The sequence below is a fragment of the Mustela nigripes genome, chromosome 2 (genome assembly GCF_022355385.1).
Source record: "Mustela nigripes isolate SB6536 chromosome 2, MUSNIG.SB6536, whole genome shotgun sequence".
Taxonomy (NCBI): domain Eukaryota; kingdom Metazoa; phylum Chordata; class Mammalia; order Carnivora; family Mustelidae; genus Mustela; species Mustela nigripes.
The window spans coordinates 167,733,671-167,751,411 of record NC_081558.1 but is presented as its reverse complement, the minus strand read 5'-3'; positions in this window follow the sequence as shown (position 1 = coordinate 167,751,411).

Below are 17,741 nucleotides of genomic sequence, written 5' to 3'. Positions count from 1 at the left end.
AAAAAGAAGAGACTTCTGGGGTGCCTGGGTTGGCTCAGTGGGTTTGGCCTCTGCCTTCGGCTCAGGTCATGATCTCAGGGCCCTGGGATTGAGCCCCGCATTGGGGGGGGGGGTGTCTCTGCTCAGCAGGGAGTCTGCTTCCTCCTCTCTTTTAAAAAGAAGAGACTTCTGGGGTGCCTGGGTTGGCTCAGTGGGTTTGGCCTCTGCCTTTGGCTCAGGTCATGATCTCAGGGCCCTGGGATTGAGCCCCGCATCAGGCGGGGGAGGGGGGGTGTCTCTGCTCAGCAGGGAGTCTGCTTCCTCCTCTCCTTTAAAAATATTTAAAACAAAACAAAACAAAAAGAAGAGACTTCCTTTTCTCTTCATTGTACATATAAATTGAAAATAAAATCATGCAGTCCATTTTCCACTTACAAGTAAGGGAAGGTAGTTTGGCGCAGACTTCCATCTGGAAACACTAGAATATCTGAATAAACTGAGAAAAAAATTATCTAGGAAAAGCACTAGTCTAGAATTATATAACCAGCAAAATACATCCTTCAAAAAAGAAAGACCAAGAAAGGAGATGAAAAAATGGTAACTCGAGGGCGCCTGGGTGGCTCAGTGGTTAAGCCGCTGCCTTCGGCTCAGGTCATGATCTCAGGATCCTGGGATCGAGTCCCGCATTGGGATCTCTGCTCAGCAGGGAGCCTGCTTCCCTCTCTCTCTCTCTGCCTGCCTATCTGTCTACTGTGAACTCTCTCTGTCAAATAAATAAATAAATAAAATTTAAAAAAAAATGGTAACTCGATGAATCAACCATAGTAGCTATAGTAAACCTAGATAAAGTAGAAAATTAATTCTGTAGGACATTGGGCAAAGTGAAATATAAGGCAAGGAACATTAAAAAAGGGATGTCATCATTAATTTAATGTGTCAACTTGGCTGCATCATAGGGTCTCCAGGTATCAAACTATACATTATTTCTGGATGTGTCTGTGAAGGTATTTCTAGATGGAATTAGCATCTGAATTGGTGGATTCAATAAAGCAGTTTGTTCTCCCCAACATAAGTAGGTACCATCAAATCTATTAGGGGCCTGCATAGGACAAATTGATGGGGGAAGTTTTTGTTTCCTGCCTGCATGTTTGAATTGAGACATCTCATCTCATTGTCTTAGGTCCTCCAACTAGGATTTACATCAGCTCCCCTGGTTCTCAGGCTTTTAGACTTAGACTGAATGATACCACTGGTTTTCTTGGATCCCAGTCTTGTAGACAGCAGATCATAGGACTTCTTGGCCACCATAGTCATGTAAGTTAATTCCTGAAATAAATATATAAATATAATATATCCCCCCCCACACACACATACATGTTTATGTTTGTAATATATTAGAGAATCCTGCCTTATATAAGGGCTATTTTACAATGATAGTGAACTTAATCCATCAGTAGGATTCTAGGTCAGTATTCATCCCAAAATATAGCTTCAAATATATAAAAAGCAATATATATATATATATATATATATATATATATATATAAAGCAAACCTTAGAAAAATAGGCTAATTGACAACTATTTTAGAGACATCAATATCCCTCTCTCAAAAGTTGATCAAAAGAATAAATTTAAAAATTATAAAGATATAAAAATTCTGAACAACACATAAAAAATGGAAATAACAAATAACATTCAAAAATACTAGAAAATGCCACATTGAAAGTGATTATTTTGAAGTAATCATAGATTTAAAAAAACTCATAGCAGAGATTATAACATTTGTTGGAATGTTTGATAATAACTATATAATATATCCAATTTTTGCTTCTGGCCAAATGGAGCAACAGGGTCTGTATTTATCCTCCTGCGGGAAACAACTAAGAAACTGGGCAACCTATGTGAAACAATAGGTTTTTTTTTTTAAGGTTTTTGTTTTAATTCTAGTATAGTTAACGTACAGTGTTATATTAGCTTCAGATATACGAGATAGTGATTTAACAGTTTTGTACTTTACTCGGTGCTCATGATGGTAAGTGTACTCTTAATATCCTTCACCTATTTCACCTATCTCCCCACCCATTTCCCCTCTGGTAACCATCAGTTTATTCTCTGTTGTTAAGAGTCTGTTTCTTTCTTTTTTTTTTTTTTTTCTTTGTTAATAGTTTTGAAGATGCTGAACGTCAGGTGTAGTGTAAGCCCTGATTTTTCTTTTTTGTATTTCAAGTGTCTTACTTAGGCTTCAGTTGCCAAGGTATCCACTTTAAAGACAGTTATCTCAAACACACTGCCATTCACATAACAGATAAAGAGTTATCTTGATACTCCTTTGTTTAACAATTTTTGGTTGATTTAGATAACTGACCATTTAGATACTTTTTTTCTTCCCTTTTCTTCCTGTGTTTCAGTTTCCACTCTTAAGTTTTAATTTCACCAATAAAGAGTTGAACCCATGAACTCTAGGCCTTCCAATCCCAACTCCAGTAAAAGCAGAATCCCAGGCTAACTCACTTGCTCTCTCTTCCCCAACAACCAGCAGCCTCATTTTGGGGTCCTATGCATGCCATGTATGCTACAGGACTTGTGAGCTATAAACCTTGTTTCTTTCAGTTTACTGATAGTTCTAACTAAGGAGGCTTACAATTATAATAAGAACCATAAGGGTCAGTCCAACCACAATACTGGTCCCAAACTGGGAACCTAGGAACCTGGTCCAGGTGAGTGCTTTCTGGCACTCCTAGCCAATAGCGGAGCTGTCAATAAGCTGAGACCACACAACAATTCAGGCAAGGAAGCAGAATGATCTCTGAGAGACAGAAAGCAAATCTGATATGTTCTAAGACTCCCCCAGCTCACTGCTTGAAGAGATTTTCACGCTCTGAGGAAAAAGGACGAATCTAGGCTGAGCTTGGCCAACTCCTTAAATAGAAGTAAAAGAGCTGAGGGTCCAAGGATAGCAAGACTCCTTGATGGCAAGACTTCACAAAACAGAGTGCCAGAGAAGAGAGAACTGCATACATAGAGAAATCTGGGGATGTGCAGAGGACCCTATTGGAGTATTCAACAGCATACCCTATACATATCTGAGGGAACGTTCTAAAGTAAGGAAAACTACCCCCAAAAAAGATTAGTAGGACCAGTGTTTGAAAAGTTTCAAGAGCCCAGAGATAGTGCCTGTTTACTAATACAGCTTTATAACTCACAAGACATTGAGATTATTCAAAAGTGTCTTGCCTTTGTAATGGGGAATAATCACCCTTAAGGAAGTGAGTGCTCTGGTTTGATAATTATGTGAAGCTCATGGATATTTCATACATTGCTGGTGCTAGTAAATTACAGCCACAGTGGAAAAGTCATAGGAAGTATCAACTAGAGCTGAATGTGTGCTATGATTAAAAATTCCACATATAAACACCTAGAAAGAAATGTGTGCTGATGTTTACCCCACAACATGGGGAAAAAGAATTTTGCAACGGTACTGTTCATGATATTTGAAAACTGAGAATTGCCCAAAAGTGCACAAACAAAAGAATGGATTGTTATATTCATACACTGTACAATACTGAAATTAATATATTACAATTACCTATAATCACATAGAAGAATTTTACAAGTATATTTTAAGCAAAAGAAACAAGCCATAATAGATTATAAAATGTAGTTGTCGTTTACATAAAGTTCAAACAGACAAAATCCTAATAATCCTACTAGCTAATAATAGCTAATACTTATATTGATGAGCTTAAAAAAGGGTCAGAGAAGCCATGCCAAATTCTTTAGTTTAGATAGCAACCTTGTGTGTTTCTTTTTGCTAAAACTCATCTTTCCCTTCACCGTGTTAGAGTTTATCACATATTCAACTTTTGGATAGCAATATCTGTATATCTAAAATCACACATAGCCTAAGAATTTCCAGAAATTAACTCATACATTTCTCCACTAACAAATTATCTCATTCATGCTCTATTCGAAGACTATATTCTATGCCTAGAGTATTTCACCTATAGGCAACTGTTGCAAGTAACTTGGAAAATAATTATTTAACCCCCTGTGATTTTCTCCCAGATGTCTCCAAAGTGTAGCTGTTCTTTTATTTATCCATAGTACTTCTGCCTTACCTCAGGTTCTTATTGTCTCTTAATTAGATTGATACAATAGTCTTTTGATTTATTAGCTTCTGGTATTAGCCCTTTTCTATCATATTTATACACTTTCTATCAGTATGGTCTAAATTTCAGATTTGTATTTTCAGTTCAAAATGGCCAACCACAAATTTAAACTACTTCTCTATCCACCCAAAGGCAAACATATGAAAACACAAAAGGCCTGAAGATACGAAAGCCAACTAAAATAAAATCTGAAGAACTCCTGAACTATAAAAAGAAGATTTTTATCAGATTTGAGTTGAAGAAACATGTGAAGGTACAGGCTAAGAATTGTTGTTAATTGTAGCAACTCCTAGGTCAAACCTAGAAAGTCTTCATATTAGTCAATAGTCTCCCTTTCTGCCTTGAAGGAGATTCAACATCAGCAGTGATTTGTATTCTCTAGGCTAATTGCAATTCACTATGGAAAGTAAGTACTTATCTGGCTGGGTCATAAATGGGAAGCAGAGCAAAAATGGGAAGCAGTTCTCAAAGGGTATAGAGAAAAACTAACAGTCCTTCCAAGCAGGAAAACACTTTGTTTTGTTTGTTTAAGTAGGCTCCATGCCCAGCATGGAGCCCAACATGGGTCTTGAACTTATGATCCTCAGATCAAGACCTGAGCTGATGAGACCTGAGCATCGAGAGTCAGAGAGTCGACCTACTGAACCACCCATGCACCCCCAAGGAGAAAAATATCTTAAACTGCTTCATTTTTAGAGTAAAGCCCTCTGTAATCTCTCAAATATTGACCCCCCCCCCCCAACCTACCTGTGTACAAGAAATTCTGTTAGTTGATAACTCCTGATTTCTTTTACTCGAATCCTTATTGGGGATCCATACAGGATCGTAAAGGAAATATGACTTGAAATTAAAATAATAATAATAATATCAATGTGGTAAAAACTATTGAGGATTAAATTAGGATTATTTGTTTCTATCATCAATGCCATCTCTTGTTTCTATTAATACACACAGGAAACAACTATTCAACAATTCAACAACTATTCAACAACTCCGTTGAAACTATGAACTGTTATTTTCTGTGTAACTATTACATTATACTTAATACCTTTCTTGAGGAAAGGAGAATTGATGGATTTGTTATAGGTGTGAGTCTGCATTGAGTGAATGGAGGTCTTTTGGATTCCCCACAAGATTTAGGTGGAGATCTGAGCTCAAATAAAGATAGCCAGAAGGTAACCAGCAAGCACAAATTAGTTTATCGAAGCAAAAGTATACTTCCAAGGTGGGAGAGAGGGCCGGTTAGTCAAGATGGAATGACCCCTTGGTCATCCATTTGAAATTGGATATTATTGGGTCTCTCTGGGCTGGGAGGGGCTGTGAAGTACATTGGGGTGGTCTCTAATGGTGGCTGTTTCCAATCATTTGGGAGAAGGAATTTTTGGCCCTATAATGTTTTGTACCAGAAGGTCAAGGCAGCCTTTCTCCATTAGCCCAGCTGTATTAAAATGCAAATGTGTTATAATTAGTCTAGGGGTTACCCTGGGGCAGAGGTGGTGGAGGACAGCATATGTTCTGCACCTGTGTCTCTTGATCTGCCAGTCCCAAGTCTTGGAAGCTGTAAGGTCAAGATGTGGAACACTTGGGCTTATCATATGTAACTTTTTAAAATCACTTTCCTTGCCTCCAGCTCATGTCTCTATCATTTCCCTTAAAAAAATTGGAACTCTGCGTGGAGGCATTTCTTCCAGTGCTCATGTGTAGTTTCTACTTAACAGATTCAACATTTTCTTGAGATATAGTTAGCATTTTCGGGTGTCTTTAGCCTAGTGCAGGAGATGGGAAAAATTCCTTTTCCCCCGCAAGGTTCTTCCATCTAGTTTAGGAATTAAATTAACCTGAGACAGGTTAACAGGATAACAAACCAAAATTTTATTACCAGTGCACACAGACCTAATAATGAAATCAAGACCAAGAAATGATCAAGAAAAGCAGTTTTTTTTCATTTACATAATAGCTTTAATTATTTAAACATAAGATATTTAAGCATAGTTTCATAATTACAGAAGAACTACATAGCACTAGAAAAATTTTTTTTTCTCACAGAGATATGTTGGGTTTTTGTCCTTTTTTGTAAGTTTTTAATTTAATTCGTTTGTTAACATAGTGTTATATTAATTTCAGGTGTAGGATATAGTAATTTAATACTTGCATACATTCCCCTGTGCTCATCACAACGAACGCTCTCCTTAATCTTCATCACCTATTTAATCCATTCCCCCACCACCTCTGAAAGTAAGCAGTTTTTACACATTTTAAACAAAGGGATAATAAATTTGTGAGGAATTGATACGATAAAGAAAACAGATCTTTGCGAGCTTTAATTAGTAAGGAATTCTTAGCAGAATTTGGGCTGAGGTAGTAGATTAGTAAAAAGTAAGAAGGTTTGTTTCTACAGCTTTCTCAGCTTTAAAGTCCTTATCTCTGGTAATAAGGATATCTGTATTTCTTTTTTAAGATTTTATATTTATTTGACAGGGAACAAAAGTAGGCAGAGAGAGAGAGAGGAAGGGTCCAGGCTCCATGCTCAGCAGGGAGCCTTCAGGTCTCGATCCCAGGACTCTGGGATCATGACCTGAGCCAAAGGCAGAGATTTAACCAACTGAGCCACCCAGGTGCCCCAGGGTATCTGTACTTCTTAGGACAGAGAGAATCCTTTCCGTATGGGAGAGGTATTTCTTGCTTTCAGAGGGGCAGAGGAGAATCTGAATATCCCTGTTCCAGCTGTTTCACAAGTAACTTCAATTCAGAGTTATCAGTATGCTATTGTAGCACGTTTTGGGGTGACCTGTTTTGGGCCCCTGTGCTAGAGAGGATGTTTTTAGTTTTTAAGTAGACAAGATAGGCATTAGACACATATGAAATAAGCTTATACGATGATTGCAAAGTCAGAAGATTGCAAAGTCATGGTTTTAAAAGTCAGTGAGGGGGCGCCTGGGTGGCTCAGTGGGTTAAAGCCTCTGCCTTCGGCTCAGGTCATGATCCCAGGGTCCTGGGATCGAGCCCCGCATCGGGCTCTCTGCTCAGCAGGGAGCCTGCTTCCTCCTCTCTCTGACTCCCTCTCTGCCTACTTGTAGTCTCTGTCTGTCAAATAAAATTTAAAAGTCAGTGAGTACCCATCAGTAAGTATTCAAGAAATTATTGCTGCTTGCTTGGGGGCAGGCACAGTCTTAATTCATGAGGACCATATGATTTATTTGGAAAATCAAGGCTAATATATGTGAAAGGATAGACATATACTGAAGGGCTATTTTGTAATACTAGCACCTAGTGCAATAGGAGTCAAATGTATACAGTTTTGCCTTTATTCATCATTAAAGATAAGAATGGAGATTGGTCTTAAAGGATGACTGTGATTAGAGCTTGGGAGATGTGGGAAAGAACCATGATTTTCCTAGAAAGAATAATGAAGAAGGTAAAGAAATATACATGTTAGATAAGGTTCCAGAAATAAATATTTTAAGTTTGTAGGCTGCCACATATAGCCTTTGTCATATGTTTTCCTTCTAACCCTTAATCATACAAAAATATAAAAAAGGAAGGAAAAAGGAAGGAAGAAAGGAAGGAGAAAGAAGAAAGAAAGAAAGAAAGAGAAAGAAGTCACATTTTTTGCTGTGGAACTCTTTATAAATAGTGTTTATAATAGTTTATAGTCAGTGTTTATAATAGTTTATAATAGTGTTTATAAATAGTCAACTGTTTATGAATAGTCAGATTTGGCCAATAGACCATAGTGTGCCAATCCCAAATTTAGAATGACTGTGGAATTCTGCCTGATGGGATTGGGAGTTTAATACTGGACAATAATGGTAGAGAAGGTTGGAAAGAAAAGATGAAGTCATTATATTAAGCTATATTACTAGGAACATTGAAAGCCAGAATGAGGCATTGGATTTGAACTTTGATTTTATCCCCTAAATATAAGGTGAAAGTACTTATACTCCAATTAATTTCAGGTATCTTCTAGGTTAAGCCAAATTATTCTTCTCATTTGATCCTAGGAAATCAAATGGAGGGTGTTTAATTAAATGGGAACATTAAATCAAGTTTTGTTTTATCTCTTATTGGGTAGAGCCAAAGCATTCCTTTTTAAAAATTTCTATTGCTTCTGAAAGTACACCTTTTAATGAAATTCAGTGACTGCTGGTGTTAATATGTTGACCTTGGATGTTCTGATGCACGGATTAAATGAAGACCATATGGGTTGGTTTTCTTTGGAGATGTTGTGTATTTTGTACTTGTGATGTTAAGAGGACTGTTATTGAAACTCAAATCCTAAATTTTCTATTTGCTCACAGTTGGGATATCCCTAGGTGCTGATAAGAGTTGTCACAGCTCTCTGGTAAAATTTTAGAGGTTTCAAAAGTTTCTGAATCCTCACAACATTTTTTTTTTTATCTATACTTGTGAATTCCCTAGGCAGTGACTTTCCTAGTAGGATATATGAGAATGAACATATGTGATATATAATCCATATTTTACACATGTGAAATTCTTTGTTAAAATCTGGATTTTTCATTCTGTTAAATCAATTTCTTTTATGTTTAAATGTTATGGAAATATGGAGAAATATAGAAAATAGAGATAATCTCAGAAAAAGTTCTAGTAGTAAAACTTTCACAGAAATGAATAAATGATTTTGATGATAATATGAGAAAAATATATAATAGTATATAGAATTGCTTAGGAAATTAAGTGAAACAGAGTAATGTGAGATCATGATTGATAAAAGAGAGAGAAAAATACTGTTAATTGACATCAAGTTGCAATTTTTTAGTAAAATATCTCAGTGAACTAATAAAAAATAATATCTGGATAAATTTAATTTCAAAGGGTCTGTCAGTAAGTATGAAAGTTTACAAATGGGGAATTAGAAGAGAAATCAGAAAGCACAGAGATGATTGAAACAAATTATAAATAAATTTGGTTAAAGTTACTTAGACATGTATGTTTTCTGTTTTTTAAGATTTTATTTATTTATTTGACAGAGAGAGAGACACAGTGAGAGAGGGAACACAAGCAGGGGGAGTGGGAGAGGGAGAAGCAGACTTCCCGCTGAGCAGGGAGCCCCATGTGGGGCTGGATCCCAGGACCCTGGGATCATGACCCGAGTTGAAGGCAGACGCTTAACGACTGAGCCACTCAGGCACCCCAGACATGTATGTTTTAAATCTACAGAATTTAAGACTCTGCTAAAGCAAATTTGCTTACATATAAGTGTAAATCTTAGGCAAAAAATTTCCCTCAGAATCTAGACTCATGATTATTTTGTGAGTGCATGAGAGAAATGTAATCTGAGAAAGCTTTCTAGACATTTATCAGAAATGTAATGTTGTATTCCAGAAGTCAATTTATGGGGAAAATTGTAATGTTATACTTGTTCTGTCATTTATCATATACATATTATATATTATTTTGCCTACCTAAATATTTTCTATTTTTTAAAAGTTCATGATATGTAAAATGAATTTGAAAGTGCTAATTACAGAAATGAGAATGTCAGGATAATGAAAAATTGATAAGATTAAAAGGGAGAAACTAGGACATATTAAAATATGTAATAGATATTTTAATATAAATTAAAATATCAGCAAAAAGTGTGGAAATTAAGTTCTCACTATATAAATATAGTTGAAATTTTTTATTTACAAAATTTTGTAAGTGTGAAATAGTGATTTTTTAAAAGCCAGATAATTTTTCATGGCCCAAAATAGTTCACTTTTCTTCATACCAGTGAATCTTTATTACCCAGTCATTTCAATCATCTGAATGCAGAGGAAAAGCTCACTGAAGTGGGAGTTAGGGATTGTGGAGGCTGAGCACAACCTCCTCACCAGCACATTCATTTGTAATATAGTCATCTTTTTATTTTCTTAATTATTAATTAACTAATATTTCTTTTTCCACTCTACCTGAAAAGCATACTTACTTATATTTTCTGGAATGCCAATCCATAGTGTCTTGGAGGGGATGGACTAACAAATAAATAATTACAATGTGCCTTTATATTTTAATAGAAAAAGGTGCAGGTAAAGGAAAGACATAAATTATGAGAGTAGAGATAGGAGAGGGGCACCCGGGTGACTCAGTGGGTTAAGCAACTGCCTTCGGCTCAGGTCATGATCCTGGAGTCCTGGGATTGAGTCCCACATTGGGCTCCCAGCTCCATGGGGAGCCTGCTTCTCCCTCTGACCTCCCCTCTCATGCTCTCTCACTCTGTCTCTCTGTCTCTCAAATAAATAAAAAATCTTTAAAAAAAAAAAAGATAGGAGAAAATCATCAGAATGTTATCACTGAATTTAGGTAGTATTAAAAGAGTCATAGGATTTTGCCAGGGAGAAAAGATAAGTTGCCTATAATACTAAATATTTCTGTTTGAGGACAATGAATTGTGCTTCCAAAATCCAACTTTAGTGCAGATGTTTTATAAGTAAACAAAAATATATTTATATACATCTATCTATATAGGCAGATATATAAAACAATCATAAACATATTTAAACATGTGTACAAACATACATGTATATGTATTTTCATTTGCATTCTGATTTGCTATGGCTTCCATCATCAATCAAAATTTCAGACATTTCATTATTCAGTGTACACATTTATTATGTTTAATTCTGTCTACTGGAAAATTGACAGTATAGGGCAAAGTCCCTAAGCACTTTCAGGTTTTTTGTTGTAAAAGAATAGCTGAAAGAGTTTTAGACAATATAGGAAAACAATCCTTTTTTTAATTATTTTTCCTTTAGATTCCAGTTAGAATTAAGAAGTTGAATCAGCAATCTCTCTTCCATCCCTACCATACACAGACATAAATGTATTAAATATTAAAATGCAAAATAAAGATGAAATAAATAAAGCTAAAACTAAATTTTAAAAGGTTGAATCTATGGATAAGTTTAACTCAACTTCCCTGATATCTAATATATAATGTGTATATTTATTCAAGATGCTTTTTAATAAAAAATACCCTTTGTATATTCATTATCTGTGCAGTCCCTATTAATGTTTCTTATTTGCAGAAATCACCATATTTTGACCAGTGATTTCATTTTGGTATTACTTTTGATGGAAATTATTTTTTTTCACATCTTGAAAATAAACCATTTACCTTTCCAGAACAATTCTAGCAAAATCATTTAGTGGTGCCATCACCTTAATTTATTCTTTGATTTCTTCTGAATTTCATGAAGTTTTCATGTAGTTGACATAGTGAAGTTTCAATTCTAAGATCAGATTGATGTATGTATGTCCTGAAAAGGTAAATAGGCATGTTTAGCCAGAGGGATATTAAAATATATTTAGTATAGATGACCAAGATTTTCTTTTTGTTCATACGTTTAAAACCTACTTAGTTATCTTTCATTTTTCCTTTGCTTCTAATTGTTAAAAATAAAAAGAGCAAGAAACTTACAAAATTTTGTTACCATGGTGATTAATATTTAGAGCTTATGAGAAACAAAATTCCAGCCAACCAAAGAGAAGCAAAAGAAGAGGGAGGAAGAAGAATATAATACAAATAAAATAGAACAAAAGAAAATAAACATTATAACATTAAGAAGAAATTTAGCCAAAGATTTGTAAGTAGCATGACACTTCGGACATGAGAAAAATGACTTCTCTTTAACCATCTGCATTAGGAAATATACTTGTCTTTTCAGTGAGATGGCTGCTTTATCAACTGTTATATATTTGATGAATCTATTTCTCAAATTGATGCTAAAATGCAATTTTGAACTTTTTAAAGCAAGACCTGCATATCACAGCAGGGGTGAGAGAAGAAGTTGAAGGTCAAAGGGGAAATTCCTTGTGATAGATTTTGTTTTTGCAAGTTATGCCAGTATCTACAAAACCGCCAGTTTCGCTCTCAATGACGAGGACACAATAAAAGGATTTAGAAGAGGGCTTGGTAGCTACCCATAATCTGATGTAAAAACTACTATGCAAAAAAAAAAAAAAAAAAAAAATCCTCCCCATCACACCATATATATTTTTCATTAAATTAAGCATAATAATATTTCTTAAAATAATAATTAAAAGTTGGACTATTCTTTTTATTAAATATTCAATGTAATTTATTTTTTAATTCTTATATATTCTGAAATAATTATCAGCAAGCCTCACATTAGTATACTTATTTTAAATAGAAGAGAAAGACCTATTAAAATTCAAGTGTATGGGATGAAACAAAGTATGTTCAACAAAGAGGGTACTGGAGAGATCAAGTACAGAAATATTTCATTGTATTTGGATAGAGTTAGTATTCAAGTTCATATGTTACTCTATTTAAATTAATGTTCTCACCATTCAAATGATAAATGCCTTTTATGAGAGCAAAGCCTCCTGAGTTTGTCATGAATATGTGTAAATATGCCTTCTTCAACCCTCAAATTCTCAGGCATTAGAAGAAAGAGTACTGTTGTATAATGGAATGATCAAACGATCAATCTACTAAAGGTTTGAAAGTTTAAGCTCTGAGGGCGCCTGGGTGGCTCAGTGGGTTAAGTCGCTGCCGTCAGCTCAGGTCATGATCTCAGGGTCCTGGGATCGAGTTCTGCATCGGGCTCTCCACTCAGCGGGGAGCCTGCTTCCTCCTCTCTCTCTCTCTGCCTGCCTCTCTGCCTACTTGTGATCTCTCTCTGTCGAATAAATAAATAAAATCTTTAAAAAAAAAAAAAGAAAATTTAAGCTCTGATACAAATAGTATAACAATTTCACCACACGACCTTCAAAGTTTATTTAAAATTTTGGAGTCTTTTTTTTTTTTTTTAATAACTTGAGAGCTTTGGTTTAAATAGTCTGCTTATATGCGAAGCTTGATCTTTTAGAAATTGACATTGTACTAATAAGAATCTTGAGTTACTTTTCATATTTTAAAGTCTTCTTTTTTTTTTTTTAATTTTTTATTTTTTATAAACATATATTTTTATCCCCAGGGGTACAGGTCTGTGAATCACCAGGTTTACACACTTCACAGCACTCACCAAATCACATACCCTCCCCAATGTCCATAATCCCACCCATATTTTAAAGTCTTCTAAGAACATATCAAGTCTTATTACTTAAAACTGGAATTTTATCATGTAATATGATTTCTGATCATACGATTTTAGGTTATTGATTAATCAAGGATGGGAAAAAATACATGTGCTATTTTTTGGTAAATAAATATGTTGGAAATATTGCTCTTTGGGGAAGAGGACAATAAAAGCAATTTCTCTGAAGTGCTAAAATATAATATTTTTATATTTAACTGCTTTGCATGGTTCAAAGTTACTCTTTTTTTTTAAGTGTTATAATTTCCTGGGTTTTACTTATTTATTTGCTTTTAATTCTACATCAAATTTATCCAGTTTTGTATTTTCTTTTTTTTTTAACTTTGAAGATATGTCTATTTTAATTAAACAAACGACATTAAAATATTTTGAATATTGAATAATTTTTCAGAGCACGTGAACTTGAAAAACATTTGGGTTAGTTTCTTTCTGAGAGTTTTAGAATGCTGATACTTATTAGTGCTTGCCTTTAAGTCAATTATAAACACTTGTATAAATTTTAATACCATCCAGAGGTAGAAAAAATACTACATTTATAACATGTATGGGCATACATTTGAACACACAGAACAAACACAAACCAAAATCTTATGCCCATTGTTTTTACTATTTGTGGAGAGGGAATTATAGATCTGATTTCCAAATACCTTCTGCTCTTTTTTCTGATTAAAAAAATGTCCAGGGGCACCTGGGTGGCTCAGTTGTTGGGCAGCTGCCTTTGGCTCAGGTTATGATCCCGGGGTCCTGGGGTCGAGCCTCGCATCGGACTCCCTGCTCAGTGAGGAGTCTGCTTCTCCCTTTCTTTCTGCCTATTTGTGATCTCTGTCAAATAAATAAATAAAATCTTTAAAAAAAAAAAGTCCATATTTCAAAGAATGGCTCTTAGGTTCCAGAGAAGGTAGGGGTAGAAAATTTGCATTATAAAGGCATAATGACCATTTATGAGCTTTTTCCCCCAGAGGAACATTTTGGGACATAATGCCTTCTAATCAGAGGTGCTAGAGCCTGGGAATAAGAACAAGTCTAACAGTTTGTATTTTAAAAAGGTATCTTCCTTTGTCCCCTTTTTTCCTTCAGTCATGGGTGATTGTAGACTCTTTATATTTCAACAACATGAAAGAATGTATAGCTGTACGCAATAGAAAAAAATCCAAGTTATTTTTTAAGAGATTTGATATAATTGCTATTAAAAATGTTCCCCTTAAGCACAAGATAATTTTGTTCTAATATTCTGATTTTTTGGTAATATCTATAAGCATTTTGAGAAGAAAAGGGGAGGTTTTGAGATTAGTGAAGGTACATAGGCTTACATTTGTTTTCAGAGTTACAATTCTGGTTTTGCTGAGATTTGCAAAACAAAGACATTTTTGGTAAATTCTTTCTAAAGAACTAGATTACATGTTGAATATTAAGGAATTGATGTAGCATTCCCCCCCCCCCCTTTGGTGTAAGTGTAACTTTATTTTCTTTACAATGCTATACTAGTTTCAGGAGTACAGTATAATGATTCAATAATTCCATACATCACCTAGGGCTCATCACAAGTGTACCCTTTATATCCCATCACCTATTTAACCCATCCCCCACCCCCTCCCCTCTGATAACCATCAATTTTTTCTTTATAATTAAGAGTCTATTTTTGGTTCATGTCTCTGTTGCTCTTTTTCTCTTTTACTCCTTTGTTTCTTAAATTCTACATGGGAGTGAAATCATGATAGTTGTCTTCCTCTGACTTACTTAGCATAATACTCTCTGACTCCATCCATGTTGTTGCAAACAGCAAGATTTCATTCCTTTTTGTGGACGAATAATATTCTATTACATATCACTTCTTATTCATTTATCAGTGGATACTTGGGCTGCATTCATATCTTGACTATTGTAAATACAGTTGCTATAAGCGTAGGGGTGTATACATTTCTTTGAATTGGTGTTTTTGTATTCTTTGGGTAAATACCTAGTAGTTCATTGCTGGATAGTAGAATGGTTCTACTTTTAACTTTTTTTGTGGGGGGGATGACTTTTTTTTTAATCTTTATTTTTTTATTTTTTATTTTTTTATAAACAAATAATGTATTTTTATCCCCAGGGGTACAGGTCTGTGAATTGCAAAGTTTACAGACTTCACAGCAATCACCATAGCACATACCCTCCCCAATGTCCATAACCCCATGCCCCTCTCCCGACCCTCCTCTCCCCAGCAACCCTCAGTTTGTTTTGTGAGATTAAGAGTCACTTATGGTTTGTCTCCCTCCCAATCCCATCTTGTTTCATTTATTCTTCTCCTACCCCCCAAACCCCCCACACTGCATCTCCACTTCCTCATATCAGAGAGATCATATGATAGTTGTCATTCTCCGATTGACTTATTTTACTAAGCATGATACCCTCTAGTTCCATCCAGGTCATTGCAAATGGCAAGTAGTATTCCATTTGATGGCTGCATAGTATTCCATTGTATATACATATACCACCTCTTCTTTATTCATTCATCTGTTGATGGACATCTAGGTTCTTTCCATAGTTTGGCTATTGCTGATATAAACATTTGGGTGCATGTGCCCCTTTGGATCAATACATTTGTATCTTTAGGGTAAATACCCAGTAGTGCAATTGTGGGTTATAGGGTAATTCTATTTTCAACTTTTTGAGGAACCTCCATGCTGTTTTCCAGAGTGGTTGCACCAGCTTGCATTGCCACCAACAGTATAGGAGGGTTCCCCTTTCTCTGCATCCTCGCCGACATCTGTCAGTTCCTGACTTGTTCATTTTAACCATTCTGACTGGTGTGAGGTGATATCATTTTGTGGTTTTGATTTGTATTTCCCTGATGCTGAGTGATGTGGAGCACTTTTTCATGTGTCTTTTGGCCATTTGGATGTCTTCTTTGCAGAAATGTATGTTCATGTTTTCTGCCCATTTCTTGACTGGATTATTTCTTGTTTGGGTGTTGAGTTTGCTAAGCTCTTTATAGATTTTGGACACTAGCCCTTGATCTGATGTGTCATTTGCAAATATCTTCTCCCATTTTGTCAGTTGTCTTTTGGTTTTGTTAACTTTCCTTTGCTGTGCAAAAGCTTTTGATCTTGATGAAGTCAGAATAGTTCATTTTTGCCCTTGCTTCCCTTGCCTTTGGCAATATTCCTAGGAAGACGTTGCTATGGCTGAGAACGAAGAGATTGCTGCCTCTGTTCTCCTCAAGGATTTTGATGGATTCCTTTCTCACATTGAGGTCCTTCATTGATTTGGAGTCTATTTTCGTGTGTGGTGTAAGGAAATGGTCCAATTTCATTTTTCTACATGTGGCCGTCCAATTTTCCCAGCACCATTTATTGAAGAGGCTGTCTTTTTCCCATTGGACATTTTTTCCTGCTTTGTCAGAGATTACTTGACTATAGAGTTGAGGGTCTATTTCTGGGCTCTCAATTCTGTTCCATTCATCTATGTGTCTGCTTTTGTGCCAGGACCATGCTGTCTTGATGATGACAGCTTTGTAATAGAGCTTGAAGTCTAGAATTGTGATGCCACCAACGTTGGCTTTTTTTTTCAATATTCCTTTGGCTATTCAAGGTCTTTTGTGGTACCATAAAAATTTTAGGATTATTTATTCCATTTCTTTGAAAAAAATGGGTGGGATTTTGATAGGAATTGCATTAAATGTGTAGATTGCTTTAGGTAGCATAGACATTTTCACAATATTTGTCTTCCAATCCAGGAGCATGGAACATTTTTCCATTTCTTTGTGTCTTCCTCAATTTCTTTCCTGAGTACTTTATAGTTTTCTGAGTATAGATTCTTAGCCTCTGTGGTTAGGGTAATTCCTTGGTATCTTATAGTTTTGGGTGCAGTTGTAAATGGGATTGACTCCTTAATTTCTCTTCTGTCTTGTTGTTGGTGTCGAGAAATGCAATTGATTTCTGTGCATTGATTTTATATGCTGACACTTTTCTAAATTCCTGTACAAGTTTTAGCAGTGTTGGAGTGGAGTCTTTTAGGTTTTCCACATATAGTATCATATCATCTGTGAAGAGTGATAGTTTGACTTCTTCTTTGCCGATTTGGATACCTTTAATTTCTTTTTGTTGTCTGATTGCTGAAGCTAGGAATTCTAGTACTATGCTCAATAGCAGTGGTGATAAGGAACATTCCTGCCATGTTGCTGAACTTAGTGGAAAAGCTTTCAGGTTTTTCCATTGAGAATGATATTTGTGGTGGGTTTTTCATAGGTGGCTTTGATAATATTGAGATATATGCCTTCTATCCCTACACTTTGAAGAGTTTTGATCAGGAAGGGATGCTGTACTTTGCCAAATGCTTTTTTAGCATCTATTAAGAGTATCATATGGTTCTTGTTCTTTCTTTTATTAATGTGTTGTATCACATTGATTGATTTGCTGGTGTTGAACCAACCTTGAGCCCTGGAATAAATCCCACTTGGTTGTGGTGAATAATCCTTTTAATGTACTGTTGATCCTATTGGCTAGTATTTTGGTGAGAATTTTTGCATCTGTTTTCATCAAGGATATTGGT